Source organism: Calypte anna, chromosome 18 (assembly GCF_003957555.1).
Source record: "Calypte anna isolate BGI_N300 chromosome 18, bCalAnn1_v1.p, whole genome shotgun sequence".
NCBI classification, from domain to species: Eukaryota; Metazoa; Chordata; class Aves; order Apodiformes; family Trochilidae; genus Calypte; species Calypte anna.
The window spans coordinates 9,499,988-9,513,294 of record NC_044263.1 but is presented as its reverse complement, the minus strand read 5'-3'; the positions used below and the strand labels follow the sequence as shown (position 1 = coordinate 9,513,294).

The following is a 13,307-nucleotide window of genomic DNA, read 5'->3' as shown; positions in this document are numbered from 1 at the left end:
GCCAGTGGTTCCCTATGGACCCCAAGTATTCCTGCTGGGATGCTGAGGCTGCCCTGAGAGGGGGCTGGTGTTGTGTGAGCTCATCTGATTGTCACCCACATGATGTGATTGTCACCCCCCTGCAGCCTCCCCTCTCCCCCCTGCATCCCCAGCCATGCACCCAAAGGAGCCCTTGCCCTGCCAGCCAGCTTGGGAGGGAGGCAGGGACCATCTGGGTGTTTGCTGCTAAGGAGAGCACTGAAGGGCAACCCCCAAACTGCAGCACAGAGCTCTGGAGTCTCCTGGGTGAGGCTGGGGGTGCCTTTGGTCACAGGGTATGAGGTGTGGGTGCCTGCACCCAGCACAAACCCAAACCAAGGGAGTGGCAGGGGTCAAACAGCCCCAAGACTTTCTGCTGACATCCAACCCCTTCCTGCAGTGCCTGTGAGCATGATGCCCACCACCCAAACCCACCTGGGAACCTCAGGGTGCTGAGAGCAGCCACCCCCAAGGCTGCTGTGCCAGGGGTAAAGCTGTGTTTGCCCCCGAGGGAGAAATTCCTTTTATTTCTTTTTTTTCTGGCCATGAAGGAGCAGTTTGTCCTTGCTCAGCAGAGAATCTGCTTCCCTTGGCCCATGTCATGGGTGTGAGCAGGCGTGCACAGCACTGTGTACTCCAAACAAAGATAACTCCAGGGCCACCAGGTCAGAAAGAAACTGGTTTTTTGTGGGTTTTTTTGGTTTTGTTTTTTTTGTTTTTTTTTTTTTTTTTTTTTTTTGCTTGGTTTGGTTTTTCATTCAGGATGAGCCTCTGAAAAAGAAAAGCCAGGCCCAGGGGGAACCTGTAAAAAAGCCTTTCTCCATGCCCACTGGGATGCTAAAAGCTGATGGCAACTTTCCCCAGAAGAAAGAGCAGCAAAGAAGGGGGGAAAGAGCAGAGAATGGAGTGTTCCAGGAGACAGAGCACCCCCTGGTAGGCAATGAATCAACCCTGATCAAAGGCAAAGGGGAAGCCTTGAACCCAGCCCTGCTGCTCCTGCCCAGCAGCCACAGCAGGTTGCACCAGGGGACTTCCCACTGGAGCTGGTTTTTTTCTGACAGAAAATAAAACATTTCTCCAAAGCTAAAACCCCATCGTGGGAAACATTTTTTTTTCCTTTTCTTTTCTTTTTTTTTTTTTTTTCTTTTCTTTTCTTTTTTTCCCCCCAACCAAATTGCATTTTTCATCTGGCAAATCAAAATGAAACATTTCCTTTTGGAGTAGCTTAAGCCCAAGCAGGAATGTTTCATTTTGTTGGAATAGCCTGAAACATTCTATCTTCAAATAGAGCTTTAAAAAAAAATAAATCCACCTCCCTTTCCCTAGTGGAACCTTCCTCCCTCTCCCATGTGCTCCTCTTTTCCACCTGGGATGGATCCCCACTTCTCCCATCAACCTCCCCTTCCCAGCAGCACCAGTACCACACACTGGGGCATCTGGTTTCCTCCAGACCTCCAGCACAGCAGATTTCTGAGCAAAAATCTTCCCAGCTCAATGCAGCAAAGCAGAAAACGTGACCCTCTCCCTGAAAGCATCTTCCACCCCCCAAAGCTATCTGTTCAGCTCTATCTAATGGGCCTTAAAAAAACCTCTTTCGGCTCCATTAATAATCTAAACAGATACCAGGGGGTCTAATTAGCAGGCTAATTGGAGAGCATAGTTAGGCATGTATTCAGGCAAGGATTGCAGCTGATTTTGTCAGTGGGAAAGAGCAAAAAAAAAAAAAAAATGCTTGTTTGCACCAAAGGCTTTGGTTTATCACTGATTTATAGGCAAGGACTCAGCCACACAGAGAGAGCCTTGGTGTGAAGCAGGATTTGGCCATAAGGAGAAGAAATAGGCTGGCTGAGGAGCACCTCAGCTTCACCAACAAGGATTTTAGGCAGATATACATTCATTTCCCATCCCACACACTATTTAAAACAACTTTCCAAGCAGCTTTCCAATTTGTATGACATTGGGAAGGGGGTGGGGGGTGCGTGTGTTCAGTTTATAAGAGCTTCCAGAAGTTTCAGTTATGTGATGTATGTGTCCCACAAATGTCTAGCACAGGAAATAGCTGAATTTCAACACCTAAAATTAAAAATTTTCCAGGGTAGCTTTCCCCTTAGCAGCCTGAAGGAAAACATCCTCTTGTTTCCCTCTCCGAGGTGAGCATTTAGGTGAAAAATCCTACCAGAGACTGCAGGGTTCTCCCAGCCTGGATTTCCTACAGTCTTAAGGGCTCCCTTTGCCATCATAAACTCCTGCCCACACACACCTCTGCTGGTAAATAATTCTAATTAAACACCAGTTCCTCTGGCCAGGAGCTGGAGATTATTGCTATTTTACAAACACGTTTGGGGTTTTACTGTCCAAAAATCAGAATTTCCATTTTGCTGCCTCTTTGAGTCAGGACAGCCTCAAATTGCACCTGTGAAGGTGACAACAACCTCCTGCTTTGGGTGTCCCTGGAGCCAGGTGTCCTGTCCTGGCCACTGTCACCACAGCAAAGCCCAGGCACATCCTCAGGGACATTTTTCCTGTGTGTGGGGGCCTCTCAGGCACTAAAGATGAATTTGTGCTGAAATTTTTCCATCCTGTCTGAGAAATGAAACCTTTCAAAAAACCCTGAGTGAAGGATGCTGGTGTGTTTTTCCTGCTAGGAGTTTGGTTTTTTAATCAAAGCCCTGATTTTATAGCAAATACGTTTTGGGGTTTTCTTATTTATTTAGTGTTGGTTTTGGTTTTTTGGTTTTTTTTTTGCTTACTGCAACCTCTTCAGCAGCAAATCCCTTGGTGAGCTTCACCGCTGGCTATTACATCAAGGCCACGTTTGACTGATTTGAAGAGGTGCCACAGCCCTGGGAATGCCAGGTGGCATTCAGAGCCCCACGCCTGCTCCAGCCCTGAGGAAAGGCTGAGGAACACGTGTGAGCCTGCTCTGCAAATCCACTGCTTTATTAAATGTAATCTCTCTGCCACGTCCACCCCTGCTCAGGGACGTGTGACTGGCACTGGATGTGCTCAGTCAAGCATATGCCAGCAAAAATAGAGATATAATTTATAGATGTGTGTGTGTGTGTATATGTACACACACACACATATATATATATATATATATTTTTATATATATTGCTTTATTTTTTCCACAAAGAAGGTCCCTGTCTTGCAGACAGCCCGGGTAGCTGGAGGTTCACATCTCCCCAGGGTGATTTTTGGCTTTGAAGCTGGGCAGTACCAGGCTGCCCTGAGCTGCTTGAACTCCTCCAGAGTTTGGCAGCCCCATCCTCTGCTCCTCTGAATTTCCCACCATAGGGTTAAGATTTCTGCTGATTCCTCTCACTGACAGAGCCAAACGTGGCCATGCACAGAGCATTTCAACCTGTCTGCCCCAAGCCTCTGGTCTAGCAAGCTGGGTGCTGTGAATACTCTGATGTCTGCTGACATTTTCACATCTTTTTTCTTTTGAAAAATAATTCCTCACTGCCCTAGGAGGCGTTAGGGTATGGGACAAGTTTTCTTTCCAGCACATCTCAGCTTTGGAAGAGGGCTCTGTGGAGGGTGAAGGGGTGACAGCCCTTTGGTGGCTTCAGTCCCTCTGCTTCCAGAACCCATTTGTTCCTTGGTACTGCAGATTTTCAGTGTCTGTTCTGACTGGTATTAACTGGGAGGACAGCATGAAAAGAGACAGATGCTTTGGTTTAAAAGGAAAGAAAAAAGAAAAGAAAAAAAAAATCAATGCTGCCACATGGGGTTTGGCTTTGCTCTGTGCCACTCCCAGTCCGTGCAAGGGGAACCACTCCTGGCTTCTGGACCAAAGGATGCAAACAAATCAAGAAAGAATAAACATATAACCTAGGAAGCCTACTACCAGTTTTCAGTAAAAGATCCCAAGCTGGAGCATCCCTCCCAGCTGCAAAGCTCAGCTCCTTTCACACAGACTCCTCTCATGCCTCTAAGAGCACTTGAAGCCTGCCCAGGGCTGACAGATGCTGGTAGCATTCAGCCCAGCCCTGGAAAGAACAAGGCAGGCAAGGAGAGAGCTCAGCATCTGCAGTCTGAGCTGCAGGAGGGTTCAGCTTTCTGGCTCTGCCTGTGCCCTGAAGCAGCTCAGAGCTGAGGAGAGCCCCCAGATTCCTCTGCCAGGGAAACCCTCGGGCTCAGCCTCTCCAACCACTGCCAGGCACTGACTTCTCCACTAAAGCAAAAGCCACCCAAGTCACAGGCTTTGTCTTCTATCAGCTGGCAGGTTTTAATTACAAATACCCCAGCCTTGCAGCTATGAGCAATCCATATTCCTTTTTGCATCACTTAGGGATTAATCTGAATTAACAGTTTCCACGACAGCTTTGAGGAAGAGCAAGTTTGATTGGTGCAAGCATCCTTTCCTTTCCTTTCCTTCCCTTCCCTTTCCTACCCCTGGGGTTTCCATATGCCAGGAGTTGGGTTTGGAGCAAATCCCTAAGGCAAGGAAGGCCCCAGTTTGTCTGTCACTGTTGGATTTCTGTCCTGGGTTTCCAACAGCTCTCATTTACCCAGGGCTGGAGGTTGCTCTGGGCCACCAAGTTTTACCAACTGGGAGTAGCCAAATCCCAGCAGAGAATAGGGATTGGTGATTGAATATTGGGAATATTGAGTATTGGGAATAGGGATTGGGAGGTGCAAGGCTTTTAAACAGGCCAAGGTTGTGGAGGTTTCAGGTACCTTCCCTGTGCAGACACTTCTGGAAATCCTCCTGGATGTTTAATCAGTGCCTGAGCTCCGTGCCAGAGCTCAGCCAGCAGGAAGCAAAAAAGTCACTCCCCTCAGTCCACACAATTCCATGCCCTGGGCATTTATGATTGGAGTATTCCAGGTGTCACCTCTGACCACACAGGAGAGAGGAAACCAGGAGCACGCTGCCTCTGGGCACCTCCTGCCCCACAGCTCCAGGATGGATTCACCCAACACACCCTGGTTTAGCTCAGTTCAGCCCCAAACCTTCCCCGTGAGACAGATCCAAGCTCCAGCAGGACACTTGATGTCCCAGCTGGACCAGGACAAGCCCTGAAGCCACAAGCACATCACACCCCCAGCACCCAGGTTACAACCCCAAAGAGCTGATTTGCAATGGGAAAGTGAAAACTGAAGCCCCCCAAAACCTCTTTTCTCTCTCCCAGCAGTGGATCCCCTGTGCTGGGAGGTGCCAGGGGACCCAGTTCCCTCCTGCAGGGTGGTTGGGGCCATCATCCCCCCCCCCAAGCCCAGGCTGGGGGCACACACACACACACACACACACACACACACTCACACTGTGTTATTCTCAGTAATAAGATGCCTGTCAACATATAAACCAATTAGGTGCAGCTTTTGTGTTCATAATAAGGCTGGGCAAACTGCTTTCTGTGAGCAAGTGCTTTCAAGTGAAAAATAGCTTCTGGAAGAATCTGACAGTTTGCACATGAGGTTTCAGTTTGCTCAGGGGTTGGGTTCTTTTTTTTTTTTTAAATCCAAGTAATGAAAATTCTCACATTGTTTCTAACCAAGAGGCTGGGGCTCAGTGTGCAATGATCCTTCCCTCACACACACACACACACAGCTGATTTTTTAGCTTTTCTTTCCTTTCCTCTTTATTTATTTTTAACCACAGGAGGAAGGTGGAAAGAAAGGAAGAAGAGAAAAAACATCTTTGAGAGAAACCCTGGGAATAGTTGTGTTCTTAATTTTAATCATATGAACTTACTTCAAGTCACTGTCTGGGTGCATTTCCATGTTCTACACCAAGCAAGATCTGGGTGGGGAAGTATTTAGCATCCCAGTTTCAGTCTTCAAATTACCAGTTAGACCCTGGAATCACAGATTAGCCTTCAACTTAAAGATAATTCTGCTTCAAATCAGGGACGAGGCACCCCTGTACCCTCCCTATGACTACAGAAACCCCTAAAACTGGTTTTGTCCCAGGTGGAAAAGCTGAAGACAAGGCAATCAGTCCCAAATATCCCATAACTTCTCAGAGGAACAGCTCCTGTCTAGTTTAAATTGAGGCACCAGTGCAGCTTTGCCTTTGGGGTTGAAGTGCTACGGTGGGGGTTGTGGTTTACAGCAATAAAACCCCAAAGATGCTCCTGGACATAAGGACCCCCCCCCCAGGTAGAGAAAGGTCCCTGAGAAAGACTGCAGCCTGGCTAGAACTGTGCATTTTGAAGGGCTGATGGGTGTTTGTCAGAGATAAAATGAGAATTACCAAGATGAAGCCATTCTCATCTCCCTCTGGTGGTTACTCTGCTCTCAGCCCCAGACCCGGGATCGGGGCTGCAAAAAGGCAGCGGTGCCTTCGGGAGGAAGACTTGGAGCTGGGAAGGAGGAAGCAGAGTTTGCACCAAGGTGTTCCTGCAGAAATTGGGGATTAAACACTCCCAGCATCTCCATGGGGTCGGCCTCCTGCTCCCTGAGATGCTGCAGATGGCCCCGAGCCATGGAAACAACTGCGATGTAAAAAACAACAATATAAGAGAATGTGATGCATCAAGTAAGTGAAATAACTACCCTGCCATCTGCCTGGTGTGACAGCAGTCCCCAGCAACCCTCATATTGACACCACAGCCTCAGTGCTGCCCTGGGTCCTGAGGATGCTCCTGCAACAGGGGACCAGCAGGAGAGGGACACAGAGATGGGGTGGGGGGAAGAGCTCCTTGAGAAAAATGGGTGGGTTTATCCACTGGTCAGCACAGGAGAGCCAGCAAAATCAGGGCAAAATCACAGCCCCTGGCACCTGCAGCCTGTGAGCAGCTTCCTGAGTTCCAGAGACACTTTGACCACAGAAAGTTGTTCTGGTTTTGAGGTGGATCAGCTCAAGAAGTGACCCACCTGTCACAGCTGAAGGGGTTTGGTTCCACCCTCCACAAAGAAAAACTGGAGGGGGGGTGGAAAGGAAGGAGATATGAAACCTCCCCAAATGTTTAAAGGAAAGGCAAACCCTACGCTCCCAAGAAATACCAAGCCCTGCAACATGTGCAAAACCAATCTCCAGAAACAAGGGGAATCCAGTTCCCTGCTGACCCAGCAGCAGTGAGGAGATGGAATGGCAGCAGTAGAGGGAAGCAAGAGGAGACAGAGGACTTGGGGCTCAGGCTTGATGTTTGCAGCCAGCAAAGTCTTTGGCTGGGAAGGACTCAGCCCTGCAGCTTGTTTTGCAGAGCAGCTTTCCCCTCCCATGGCAAGAGGAACCCAAACATCACCATTCAGGCTGAAAATGTGGAATATCCCTCTGAGCAGGAGCAGCAAGGCACAACCAGACACTGCAATTCCTGCTCAGGCTCATCTCAGAAAGACTGGAAAGCTTTGCATGAAGAAAGAGCAAGTGGAGGAGAGTGGCCAAGGAGCTGAGAGCAGTATGTACCTTGTACAGATGTGAACAAAGACATTTCAATTAAAAGAAAAAAAGGATCAGTAAGGATCTGCACAGCACGAATGAGCTGGGGAATTCCCAAGGGCTGCTTTGAAACCCAAAGTGGTGTATTTTGAAATGGACACAGAGCTTGGTGGGAAGTGGGGGAGCAGACAGTAATGGTTTAATAGACTGTGGAATGGCTATAAAAGAAAAAAAAAAAGGGGGGGAAAAAAGAAAAAGCAGATGGCAGCCCCTTCGCAGGAGCCATAAAATTTCATGGTGTATTTTCTATCCATGGCTTCACTGTAATTTAAGCCTTGGGGGCCAACTTTCTCTGGCAGTGGTTACTGAGGGGCCTTGGAGGGCAGCAGCAAAAAAGGGTGGACACTTCTTGGGCCTGCTGACCCTTAGGCTGGAGCAGGAAATAAAAAGCAAATAATTGCAGAGAAACATTGAGGAGACTTCCCAAATGCAGCTTCAGGGCAGCAGGTTGGAGCCCTAGAAATGAAATCAGGAAAACCCAACCAGGTTCTGGGAAACAGAAATGGAAATGGAGGCTTTCTGCATCTGCAGACAGAAAATAAAGCTCAGAGGAGATCTGCTGCCCCTCCACACAGCTCTTGTCTTGCATGAAAGAAAGAAACCATTTGAATTTCCAAAGCTGGGAAGGACAGAGGGTCAGGTCAGGACTTCATCTGTCTTACAGGCAAAGCTCTGAAACCTCCACCTTTTGCCAGTAACTGTGCTTAAACACTGCCCTGTGATCCAGGTACCTGCCTCTGATCTAAACAAGGTTCAGCTCAAGATCACATCCAGGTTTGACTTCAGCTTATAACTATTTAAGACTTGAACCAAACTCCCAGCTAGGAATAAGAATTAAAAATAAAAAACCAAAACTATAAGGTATTACAAGGATTTTTTTTTTTTGTTCCATCTCCCATTCTTAGCAGCAGAATTTGGGCCAGTTCTGGTGGTTTCAGTTTCTCTGTTACCCAAGGCCACCCTGGCTGTCCCCAGAGCAGAGCAGGCAGCTCAGATCAGTGCAGCCAGCCTGGCCCTGCAGCACTTCTTTGTCATCTCTTGCAGGTTCAGCATCACCAGACCCAGAAATGCAACAATTATTTTGCTATTTCCTCCTCTCCTTCTCCCCAGCACACAGTCATTTGGGCTGTGAATACAACACAAGAGATTAAAAGTTAATCCATCCATGATATATAATAAAACAGAGCAATTACCAGGCTGGGAAGGAAAAGGGGAGGAATTATTTTAATTTGATCTATCTTACAAATATATTTTGACACAGTAGTTCAAAGATTAAACATTCCACACCCATTAGAGATAAGAAGCAATCATTAGAAATGAATGCAATGAAAATTCAATTTTTCTTCCACCTGTTTCCCACTGGAACAATTGCTGCATGGAGCATGAGGAGAGAGAGGGAGAAAGCTTTGTGCTTCAGTTCCATTTATTCTAATTATTCCCAGATTTGTCTCTAATAGGTTTGCAACACTATTTGTTTCCAAGTGATATCAAAACAACTTCGAAGATGGGAAATGTTTTCTCAAGGATTAATGGATTTTTTTGGGAAGAAGTCTTCATTCAATAAAACCACTGCTACCAAGTGTGCTCAGCCAGACACTTCCAGGCTCTTCCTACTTCAGCTCTTTGGTGATGTGTGTGTGTGTGTGTGTGTGTGTGAGGGGGGGTGTGGTGTGTGTTTGGTTTTTAATTTTTACCTCACACAAAACTTCTAGTTATTGAAAATAAAATTTCAGGGGTCAGAAAAGTTCAGATGCCAGAGCTGGAGGTGCTGGGGCAGTGTCAGCCAGGCACAACCTCAGAATCTAAGTCACCTGCAGCATCCAAGCCTGGCTCAGACCTGAACATTTTGTGTTCCAGGTGTGACACAGGGGTGAAAAGCAGGGGGAACAGAAATGCTAAAGGCAAGAGCACAGAAATGCACCAGGGGCTGTGCTTTAATGTCACTTTCTGCTCCACAACCCTGGCCATCCTTGGTCTGTATCTCAGGGGATGCCTCATTGCCCCCCACACCTGCCAGCCCTACAGCAGAGCTCTGCAGACCTGGGCAATGAGTTTTGCTGTTTGTCCTTGTGCCTTTGGTAGCAGTGAGAATAAGAATCAAGGAAAAATAACAGAAACTTGGTGATTTTGGTGATAACACAGCTTGGGGGGGGGAGAGACTGTGAGCCCTCTGTCTGTGTGAGGAATTAAAGCAACTGGAGATGCTGTAAAGGAAACTTGTGCTCCTTCTGAGGAAGCCAACTTGTCAGAGAGCTCAGAGCTTAAAATAAGGCAGCATACACACACACACACAAAAAAAACCCCCACAACAACAAAAAACAAACCCCAAAAACCCCACTTTTCTTCTCATTTTGCTTATGGCATAGGAAGAATTGAGCCATTCTCACTGCAGCACAGAACAGGAGGAAGAAGCAGCCAAAGGGAGGAATTTCCCCCTCCCTGTGCAACACTGAGATCCCCTGATTGCTAAAGAACTGAAACCCAGAGATGCCCCTGCTCAGCAAATTACTGATTTCTGCAAGTTCTTTAGAAAGATCTCACGGGGCCAGAGTCCAGGTCATTTGAAGGGACCAAAGGTCTACATTTTTTTGCCATTTCTGAGCTACCAAGGTCTGTAAGAAAGGGGCAAGTGGGATTCCCACTGCTGGAAGGCAGCACCTCCCTGCCTGGCCAAGGGTTTGTGTGTACAAGGCAGCAGCACTGGTTCCCACTAATGAGCAATTCCTCAGGAAGGTTAAAGAAAAGTCAAGGTTTTCATTAGGAGCTCAGGCCACTAAATGAGTCTATCTGAGAAATGCAAGAATCTTTGTGGAAACGTCAGGCAGAGAAAGGAAAAATAAACAAGGTCAGCAGCATCCGTGTGAAACAACCCCCCAAACCCACAGCTGGAACACTGATGTTCCACCAGAAGGGATCTGTCAGCTCACCCCACTTGCTGCAGTTTGCATGTAGGGGTAGGTCCCTGCCTTCTGTGCTTCAGAAATTTGCCATAGGGATGAGCAGTCATGTGGAATTAATGCAAGATCTCCAGGCAGTCCAGGGCACAGCTGGGAAGGGTGTTACTTGGCCTCACATCGCACGTGGTACCCAGGAGCATCTTGAGCAGGCAGAGCAAGGCTGGGTTGGGCTGGGTTTGGGTGGGCAGGAGTGGAAGTGAGCTGAGGGGACGTGTGTGTCCTCTACACCAGGAGATGGTCAGATAAAATCAGAAAAAGCACTGGAAGTTTATCCAGGAAAAGACAGAAAGCAAAGCCCCCAGATCGATTTCTTTTTTTCCATGGTTTTGTGCCCACCCCATCCCTGTTTCAGTTATTTCTTACTTCACATACTTTAGGAAAGGAAATTTTCCACCAAAAAGTGTGAAAACCTCTGCCTATTATTAGATGTTTTCAGGAAAACATGAGGAAGTACAAAAGCTGGAGATAAAGCAGATGGCATCACCCTGTCCCTGCCTTGGGTGATCTTTGCCCTGTTGTCATCTGCATTTTAGGGCTGTCTCAGCTCTTGCCAGGAGACCCCTTTCTTGTAACACCCCAAAAGAGCCCCTGGGATGCTCCTCTGACCCAGGGCACCCGGGAAGATGAAACGGGAAATGCTGAAAGCAGAGCAAAGGGAGCATTTCTAATGTGAGTAATTATCCTGTGGTGCTTCCTGCCATGCGATACAAGAGAAGCAAATAATGCAGAATAATTCCTCAAAGACTCAGTTACTGAGCTGAATAACAGCATCAGCTGCAGTTTCGCTGCCTCACTCTGGTATTATGGAGGCTCCTGGTTCTTGTGCTTCAAACTAATCCCCTGCTGGGATTAGAAAAGCAAACAATATCTCAGTATCAGTGACACTCAAACTTCAGGTAATCAGGAGGGCTCAAGCATTGCTTCTGGAGAAGGAGATAAAGCAGGACTTTCCCTCCCTTCTTTTCCCACAGACTGCTTTGGTTTGGTTGTACTGTTTTCCCTACAGAGTAAAGGAAGCTCCTCTCTAATGGGGGTGCCTCTCCTTCACTGAAAAACAACAGCTTAAAAACCATAAAGCACCTTAAAAGAGTCAGGAGCTCACATTTTCCTACCAAGCCAACACCTCTGTCTCTGGGGAGCACCTAAATCCGTACCCCTCCCAGGCATGTCCAGGTGGCTCCATATCAGTGGTTTTTCTGGGTGCTGCCTCCCTCATCCCATCCCATCTCATCCCATCCCAGCAGATATTTTTAAGATCCAGCCATCCCCCTTTCCAAGCAGGAGCCTGGGAGCAGCAGGGTTTTCATGCTGGGGTTGGCACAGCTGCTCCTCCCCCAGCAGGTGCCGGGGCTGCTGTTTTGCTCCATGGGTCAGAAGAGGCAATTTCAGGTCCTTACATGGGAACCTCCATGCTGCTACATGAATAAAGCAGGAAGTTACACATTAGGTCGTAACATTTCGGGCCCTATTAGGAACAAAAGTACCTTTGTGAATGGGCAGGTTACTGAGTAACCTCCTCCATCCTCAGGAAAAGCACTGAGTGGGATCCAGAGGTTTTGATGCTCATTAAACAAGATCTGGTTTGTATGCAAGTCAGGATCCTGAGGCTTCTTTTTGTGGCCATCCTCAAAGGGATGGGTTTCAGTGGGACTGAGCCCTGACACAGCTGTTGGCTCCCGAGACAAAGGTGCTCAAGATCTTGCTGTGTAGGACCTGAGACACCCAAGCTCACCCATCTTTGGTTCTGTCACACTTGCTCCATGCTGCCCTGGGAGCTACTGGGAAAAAAAGTCAGGGTTGGGGTGGGTTTTTTTTGAAAAAAAAAAAAAAGCAGAGCCACCCTAAGGAGCAGGAGGGAGCAGATACAACCCATGTGTAGGTGTAGTTCTGCTGCAGTTCATCTGCTGGCATGAGACACCCTTGTTAACAACCTCGAGGTCAAAGCTTGACCTTTTTTCAGCCCATGGTGGTTGGATGGATTCGATGAGAGGGATGCTACCAGGACACCATGCACTTGTTGGCTGGGCTAGCAGCAAGGTGGGAGGGTGTACATAACCTCCCAGCCCTTTCCCACCCTCCCCCAGCCACTGAGTACATCTCTGCTCAGGGACCTGACCTGACCATTTATCGCAGGAACATTTCTCAATCACCTACCAACCCTTTGGAGGGCAGCCAAACCTCCTGCAAGTAGCAGACTCTGGACCCTGCTCAGCAGCCATCTAAATGCTCCAAAGCTTCTGGGTTTACTGCTGCTTTCTGATCTGACACCTCCCCTGGGCTGCCTCCTGCCCACTTTCCTCCACCTCTGTAATAGACAGGATTTTTTTATGGATTAGCCATAGGGGAAACTCTGGTGTGGACCCAGCACTGGAGCTCTCCATCCTCTTACCTGGCTGTTGCTCTGGTCACACGTTTTCTGCAGCACTTTCTAACACAGACCCAGCCTGGGCCTCAAAACTGGATGTGATAGAGAGCCCTGGAGCTGGCAGGAGCTTCTCAAGCTGACGTTCCATCTTGTAGCAAGATGAATCTTCCTTCAGGGATCGTTGCCTCAAGTCCTTCTTGGTGTCGTGATATAGACTCGTGAGCTGTGCTCTAAGTCTATTGCCCACAAAGTGGAACTAGCAAGATTGGTCTGCCGCTCAGTGAGCTACCAGCACGCTCTCTTGACTAGCTCGGAAGCACAGGCTAGACAGAAGTCTATGCCTACATTCTCCACCAGATGTAGCAGGAGGAGCCTTTCTTGCTCCTGAGGCCCGATGAGCTGCTGGCCTCACCATTGCCTCACGCAAGAGTGAGCTTCTTTCTGTGGGTGTGTGTCCCACCTTTATTGGCCCCCTGGTAATAGGGGGCCTGCCCTAACCAGGCACAGGTGGACTCACACCCACTCTTTGGCAACTCGAGGCACCTGGTTTATCTTGTTTCTCTACACCATCTCC

General features: G+C 48.1%; 1 long non-coding RNA gene across 3 annotated transcripts in view; it reads right to left on the bottom strand.

Moving 5' to 3' along the window:
- The window catches only part of LOC115599302, a 60,874-nt gene extending 47,970 nt beyond the window's left edge, over positions 1-12,904 (bottom strand). For all 3 annotated transcript variants that reach the window (XR_003988292.1, XR_003988294.1, XR_003988293.1), the window contains exon 1: positions 12,758-12,904. This is a non-coding gene — a long non-coding RNA (uncharacterized LOC115599302). The remainder of the gene's footprint in view (positions 1-12,757) is intronic.
- Positions 12,905-13,307: the final 403 nt, after the last annotated feature.